We start from the raw sequence: 8,549 nt of genomic DNA, 5'->3' as shown, positions 1-8,549 counted from the left end.
ATTCTTATTTTCTTTATCTTTTTCTTGCTTTTCTTGTGGTGCCACTTTTTTTTGATAAAATACGCTCTTCTTGTGATGTAGAGGAAGGATATCAATCAAGAGTAGCCTCCTTTCTATTAGAAGCACAGGTGGCAACAGATCTAAAAAATGACTATTTTTCACTTTTAAGGGATATAGCATTAACTTTCCAATATTAAGATTCTGCTGGGTCTCAATACTAGGATTGACCACTACTTGAGAGGGCAAACCTCCTGAACCTGACTCTGCATATCATTAACTTCTTAACTTTCTTGGCTAATTTCCTAAATTAGGTATGAAGATTTTATATCTCTTACTTATGTTGTAACTCATTCTGTTGCATTTGTTTTCTACAATTGTGTGTTGCTCTAATTAGTCCTTTGAAGTTGTTGTTGATTTTCATATTTCATCCTAAATCTTGCTTCAATATTGCTTTTGCTCTTCGATTCTTAAATAAAAATAGTCTACCTCACCAATTGATTATTAGGATCCATATCATTAAAACCTTGATTCTGATTGCCTCCTCCATATCTCAAAGTAGGATGATCTTTCCATCCCAGGTTGTATGTGGTTGGAGAAGGGATTATATTTCTATTATCCTTGTTGCAACCAATCTAGGGAAAAGACTACATTGAAAGGCTTAAGTCTATCCTCCCAAAAATGGGCAAGCATCAATGGGTGGGTGGCCAATGAACAAATAAAGCAAGTGGGCCAACTAGAGCTATAAAGCTAAGTTGTAGGGTAAAAGAGGGAGAAGATCCCATAGAATTAGCCATGTTGGAAGTTCACATTTGCAGTACAACCATCTTTTCCATAGCAAATGCAAGCTTATCTATCTTGCTTTCAGGTGAGACTCGTGAAGTGAAGAATGTAAACTGACTTTGTTAACTTTTGCTTGTTGTTTTAGAACCAAACTACTGGGTATTCTCAACTTTCTTCTCAATCAGTTCCTAAGTAGCATTGATAGTCAAGTGGAAATGAGCACTTCCAGTGGCAAAATCTAATAAATCTCTCAAGAGGCAAGAGGCCTTCATAAAATACTATATTAGTAATGTATCTGGGATTTGGTGGTGTGGACAACTAGATAACAACATCTTAAAGCACTCCCAACACTCATAAAGAGACTCCCCCAGATATTTGGTTTAGTAACTACAGGCATCTTTCCTAATAAAGGAAGTTCGTGATTCTGGGAAATACTTTTCCAAAAATAACTTCTTAGGTTGATTCCATATGGTAATGAATCCAGAGGGTAACCGAAGCAATAATTTTTTTCAGACCCCTCTAAAGAAAATGGGAAGGTACACATCTTAATTTAATCCTTAGAAACACCATTAGGTCTCATAGTAGTGCAAATTATGTGAAAGTTCTTAAATGGTTGTATAGATCTTCACTTGCAAGGCCATTAAATTTAGAAGTAAGTGTATCAATGTTAGGATATTAATACACTAATTTTGAAAATGTAAATCAGGTGAAACCAACTCTTTAATGGTTCGAACAGGAGGAACATTTTGTGCATTTGCATTAACATTCACATTTAATTGATTATCCTATTCCATTTTAACTTTACAATTAGATGAATTAACAAATGGATTATAGAATAACTACTAGCTATAAGCTATTCAACTTGAATCTTTTTTCGTTGGTAAAATGTGCTCTCAATTTCATGATCAAGTTCAAAAAATTTTTCAAAAGAAGATCTAGTCATACACTAAACAATTCTAAACAGCAAAGAAAAGACTAAGAAGCTCAAAGAGAAATTGAAAAGCAATTCTAGAATTTTTCAACAAGTGTAGGAAAAAGAAAGGAAAAACACCAAAAAATCCAAATTAAATCATATAACCACCAAAAGCTTTGAAAGAGGTATTAAAAGGAATTAACACATCCAAAGCCTAAAAAAAAAAAACAAAAGAAAGATCAGAAAAATTCAAAAAAAAAAACTAGAAAAGCTTGGAAAAAAGAAAAAATCAAAGAAAATTTGCAAAAAAGGAAGAAAATTAGAAAGATCACTGAAAACATTGAATTTTCCAAAAATAACCCACATCTAGTATTAAAAGGTACCAAAATTGATCACCACACCCAAAAACCTTAGGATACCAAAAATCAGAATTTTTTGGGCAAAAATAGAGTATTTTCAGAATAGGGTATTTAAGTAAAATCAACCAAAATGCAAAATGTAAAAGACCAAAACAAGATAAAAATGCATGAAAATGCAAGTGAAATACATGAAAACACCTAGGAACTCCTAAGGCTAACCATTGCTCCCCGCAATGGTGCAAAAATTGATAAATCTACCTTAGTCGTGTTAGCGGTCAATTAAACTAAGATTGACTTAATATAGTATAGGCAAACCCTAAGTCATTCTTTCTAAGGAGCAATTTAGGAGTTATCTTAAGTTTTTTAGGTTTTTTAAAAACCAATGCAAAAAAATCTAAAACTAAATGCTAGATTTTTACACTAAAATTCAAATAAGAAATAGAATTTATGCAACTAAAGCTACCTAAATGGATCTTAATTAGAGCTGGAAATTCTAGTGGGATGAAATTATTTGGATCAAGCTCAATTTAGGCCAGGCTTATTTGAATCAAATTTAAAATATCCTACCCTCTTTAAAAAACGTATATAACCAAGCCCAACCCTAACGGGGTCGGGTTCAATTTGGATTGGATTTAAAGTATCTTATCTTTTTAAAAATGCCCATAAAGCCAAGCCTAACCTTAACTTTTTTTGGTGGGTTCAGGTTGGCTCCTCAGGCTTGACGTGAATTACTAGCTCTGTAATGCTTATGTTACCTAAATGCTATTATACAGTGTATGAGTCCTAAATTATGAGGGGGTTTTTTTTGTAAAGAAAAATGAAACATAAAATGAAGAAATTAATTAAGTGAACAAAAGGATAAATTAAACAAAAATAAGAAAATTTGATTTAATTCTGATAAATGAGACAACTTAGGACTTCACATAGAGTTAGCTTTCCTAGCCCAATTCAAATAGTTAGACCAAAGGGGAATGAAGGGAGAGTGAAATTAATAAATTCAGTTACTTAATTAAAGCAAAGGAAACTTACAAGCACAAAGTCTAATACTTAATCCACTAGACAACTTATAGTAAACCAAATGCTACAACTATGAATTAGGCAAATTAAATTCATCAAAACCATGATGATAAATTCAAAATAATTTTGAAAATATGTTTAACTTATCTAATTAAATAATTAGACAAATTACCAACTCAATTAAAAAATCAAGAGGTAAAAGAAACAACCCAAATTCACAACAAACATTACAATGACAATTAAATCAACAATGAGAACTCAATTATTAATTTAATTGGCAAAGCAAGGGTGTATAACATAAATTTCAGAAATTCATCATTAAACAAAAAATCAATCCGATCAAAGATTTAAAAAATTTACAACCTAAAAATAGATTATCTTCCAACATTACAACTTATGATCATTTAAAACTAAATAATCCTAAACTCTTGGATTAAAAAGATAAATAAAAAATGACTCCCTGATAGTCTTTAAGAGCAAATCTTAAGCTCTAGTTTCCTCCATACTCATCCCAAGTTGTATCCCAAGCTAGCTTAACCTCCCATGGATGGTGATCTTCCTCCAAACTCCATCTTAGTCACAGCAGTAAGTTGTGCGAATGAACGGATGGTGTAGTGGTGAGGTAACGCAGTGAATGGAAGTGATGATGGTGGAATTGTTTTTTTTTTTAATTGAATATGGGAATTGCTTAAAGCAAGGTGTGCGTGTGGCCTTGAAGGATTAAATTTGAGAGAAAGAAGATGGTGGTGATGTGACAAGGTCTTTAGAATGCACTTGAAGAATGAAGTGAAGATAGAGAAAATGACAAAATGTGCTCTTGTTGAATGGAGGAGACGGATGCTGGACATGATGATTGTGGACGCAGAAAGAAAATAAAAACCGACAGAGAGAGCTTAATCCATTCTTTCCTGGCGGCTGAGAGTGTGAGTGAGAGGAAGAGGGGGTTGGGAACAAATAATCCAATGGCAAGAAAAGAGGGTGGAGGATTTAAGAAAAATTCTAACTATTGAATTCAAAAAGAGCCAATGAAAATAAAATAAAAATAAAAGTGTAAAAGTTTTCAAATTTTCCTTACTTAGAAATGCTCATTGTATCTTTAGTTAACCTTAATAATTCTTTCCTTTTCTTTCGAAACCTGAATCATTGGATGTATCTTAAAACTCAAGAATTAATTTTCATTATTGAATTTTATTAATTGTGCTTTCATAACCTGAAAAGTCAACATAGACCTATATCCAAAATAAATCTCATGCCTCAAAATATTTCCAAGCTAATTTTTTTTTCAGAAAATATAATTTTCCACAAAATGGCCAAAAACTCAAGTAATGTATAATACTTCAAATTAAAATCAATTAAAGATTGGCAAAATTAAACCATGTTAAAAATAGGAAAATAAAATATTCACAATGTAAGCACAAAATTCTTATAATTAATTTAAAAATATATTATTCCTCAAAATTCGTTAATAATCCAAATAATATCTAATAAACCCAAATTAGCTCAAAATTGTCATTAAAATGTATAGAAAATGTGGGATAAAATATATAAAAATTATGATTTATCAGTAATCATCAAATCCCCACACTTGAATATTTTCTTATCCTCAAGTAAAAGAAAATTACTGTACAAAAAGGATAAAAGAAATTGTGAATGTTTCAAGGTTAAGTGCAATTCAAACTTTCAAGAAGTGGATTTAATTAGAAACCTTTCCTTCCTTTCAAGAATAATAGCATCAAGGCAATTAATTAAGCAAAGATAAATTTCAATAGGCTGCTCCTCATCAGTCAAGTGTTTACACTCTACGTTCAAAGTGTCTAAAGGTTTGTGTTTCACTCAATTCTACCTATTGCAACCCTTCTACCATAAGCTTGTTTATGTCAGTCTCCACTAACCTATGCAATTGCACACACAAATCAAAAGGACATTTCAAGGGTTCAAATGTTTAAGATAGGATAATGAAATGAACTTATTCAATGGGAACAAGCATATCCTCTAGTTAGTGCTAAGAATTTTAGATAAAGATCAAGAAATTAAAGGAAAGTCTTATTACAAATATCAAATCCACCCCAGCTATTTATAGAAGATATCCACAAGAATCACACATATTTTGTCTTTTTCTTTTTCACAATGAGTCTTCTTTCTTTCTTTTCATATTCATCATTTTTTTCAAATTTCTTACTTTTTTTCTCTTGTATTTTTTTTCAAGATTTTTATCGCTTTCTTTTTTTTTTTGAATTTCAAAACTAAATCCTAATTCCTTCCTTTTATTTAATCAATTTCAACACATGGCACTTTCTAAAATAGGAAATGGGAAGAAAAGGGATGGAAGAAAAGTGAATAAATCTTAACAAAGGGCTTATGGTTTTTTTTTTAAATAAGGCTAAGGCTCAAATGGTTAAAGCAAAGGATTTATGTAAAAATGGATGGGTATTTGGCCAAACTATTTTTACAAATGAATGCCTAAATCATTTTTGTGTATGCAAATAGCCATTAAAAGTCTTGATAAAGATTCAAAACAAGTTCTAGAGATAAAATCATAATAAATGTACTCCCTCTTGTAGGAAATGAACATTTATGCTCAAAATTCTCACAAACTTTTTGTATGTGAGTTGTGTGATAGTTAAATGGCTCTGAAAGTAGCTTCAAAAAGACAGAGTCACTTCCGTTACCATTACTCTTGTTGACACTATTATTGCTGCCACTACTCCTATTTAACACTACTCCTTCTACCACTACTCTCGTTGACATTGAGCATGCATGCCTATTGAACAATCCTCCCAGTACCGCTTTCAGTCCTAGCAATGAAGGTCATTCCACTATTCCCACTGGCATGAATGAGAAAGAGAAAGCTCAAATGTCTAGAACAATTAGGAAAGTTTTGGTGATGATGGAGATGGTGTCTAGGAGGAGATTGGCTTGACTTAAGTATTCCCTGGAATGGAATCCCAAGAGTCAACCAATAAAGGAGAACAAGCATAAATTCAATAGTTACATTGGTATGGTGACTCAACCAAAACTAGGCCTATCAATTAATGACTAGCATGACATTGATGAAGCAGCTAGGGAGTCAATATGGGAACTGATTGAAGTAAATTAAAATTCTTAGTTAATTGATTGTATTGTTGATCAAGCAGCATTTCATATAACTTATACCTTGATTGTGTTATTCAATAGGCGGCATTTCGTATTGATACTACTTGGAAGAAATATGTCTTTCATTCAATAACTAAGGAATATCATAGTTCTGATACTATGTTGGAACGAAATATATCACATTAGCCAAAACAATTAGTGGTAAGGTTCACAAGCCACTAAGAGCAATTATTAGACAAGATCAATGTGATGCGTTTCTTGCCAACCATCTCAACAATGAGTTCCAGGAATCTAGCCAGTAGAATAAGGATTTGAGGGCCAAAAATAATGATATACCCTGCCTAGCATCTCGCATAGACAATTCAAGCATGAGTAAGAAGAGATGTGTGTGTGTGTGTGTGTGTTAAATTTAATAGTTTTTATTATATTAAATGATATGAAAATATTTTTTGTCACTAGCTTGTTGTCACGTTGATCCATTACATAGCTCACAAGATTAGGCACAGGAGAGACTTTCGTGTTACATGCCAAGCTTTTCATTCTAGCTCGAACAGACAAAAGGGCATGATCACTTCTCCACTGTTCAAGGACATTGTCGAAAAAGTTGTAAGTATAACCTTTAAATAATTTAATTTAATATTTCCTTACTTAAAAAGCTTATATATTTTTCACAAAGTGCCTTATTAGAGGAAGCCTCCAATGGTGAGCTTTCAAAGAATGAAGATATCTTGAAAAAGGAATTGGGCAACAAGGATCACCCCAGTCGTGTTAGAGGTGTTGGCATGGACATCACTAGAAATCAAATTATGGATGAAAAGAAGGCTCCATAAGAGGATGTTGATGTTGAGGTTGAGGAGTTGAAAGCACAAGTAGATAAGTAAGAGGTCAGTTAACATTTATATGAGGTATTTAATTACTCTTCTCATTCACATTTCTAGCTGTTGGTTTTATTCATATTTACTTTTTGTTAACTTCTTCATTCAGGTACTTGTATGACACCTTTGTCATCCCTGGTAACTTGGGATTGAGGTTCATGTTTGTCAACTCCCACGAGTTCCCAAGTTTTGAAGCTAGTCAGAAGGATAAGCATTTATAATAGCAATCTCAAACACTGACTATTTACTTCAAGGAAAGATTGATTTCAAAGGGGATGTTGTTTTTTATTCCCTATTTGAATAGAAGAGTTACTTGAGTTTATAATGAATTCTATTATCTTTTTGAAATTTCAATTGTAACACACATCGTCAAATTCTCCTAGGAGACACTAGATGCTTATTATAATCGAGACAGTAGATTGATCCTCAAGCTCTCCAAATTTATTTTATTTGGATTCGGTTACTCATGGAGGGTTCAACTAATTGACCAGATATGATAAAGCTATTTAATAGGTAACTACATTTAGTAACTAAGATTTTAGTTGTTTTCAAAATTCTACTTCTCTAACATTTTTGTCTTCCTTATATTAGGGCTACAATGCCATATCACGTCGATGCAAACCTTCCTAACAAGAGGTCGCTTAAGGAATACAAGGATGTCATTGAATGGAATGTAATACAGGTATGTTTATTGCCAATTACTCAATTATTTTTCATTTTTCATATCAATAACATATATATTTATTGTTTTTTTCATGTAGTATCCTCGACAAATCAACAATAGCCATGATTGTGACTATTGTGTGATGAGGTATGTTAAGGACATTATCACTTATAAGTAGCCTGCAATCCCTCTCATGGTATCTTTCATTCAGTATAATTAAGTTTTTATGTTATAATGAATTTTAATTGCTATCAACTAACTTCATTGTCATGTATGTTGTAGTATTATCCAAACTATGCTACACGTTGTGTCAAGGATACGAACATTAATGAAGTCCTCAAAGACTGGAGCAAATATGTATATGACAGTTGGGTTACATCCCATATAAGTTGATAATATATAGTTAATTTAGGAATAGTTTCGTTTAGTTGTCAATATATAATTTAGATATTTTAGGGATTGTTAGTTCAGTTCAAATGATTGATTTATATATCACTGAATTTTCAATAGAATAATTTTGATATAATTAATTTTTAAACAATGTAGTTTTGATTTCAGTAGTGCGTGGATCTAATATATGGGATATTCTATAATATTTGTAAATAAATATATCTATTTGCAATATAGCCCCCTTATTTAAAAAGAAAACTGGCCATTTATACAATTATGGCCATAATAGTCCTATGAGGCCTAAAAGCTCGATTCTAGATTTGATTTAAATTTGCAACCTCATGTAGGATGGTTGTATAACAACCATCCTATATTGGGCTCAATATAAGACGATTCCATAACCGTCTTATACATCATTGGCAATGGAGGACAACCTTCTTTTATTGGAAAAAACAATT

Source organism: Prosopis cineraria, unplaced genomic scaffold, assembly GCF_029017545.1.
Source record: "Prosopis cineraria cultivar Desert tree isolate PC_DT_omini unplaced genomic scaffold, ASM2901754v1 PC1530, whole genome shotgun sequence".
Lineage (NCBI taxonomy): Eukaryota > Viridiplantae > Streptophyta > Magnoliopsida > Fabales > Fabaceae > Prosopis > Prosopis cineraria.
Note: the sequence above shows the minus strand (reverse complement) of the source record.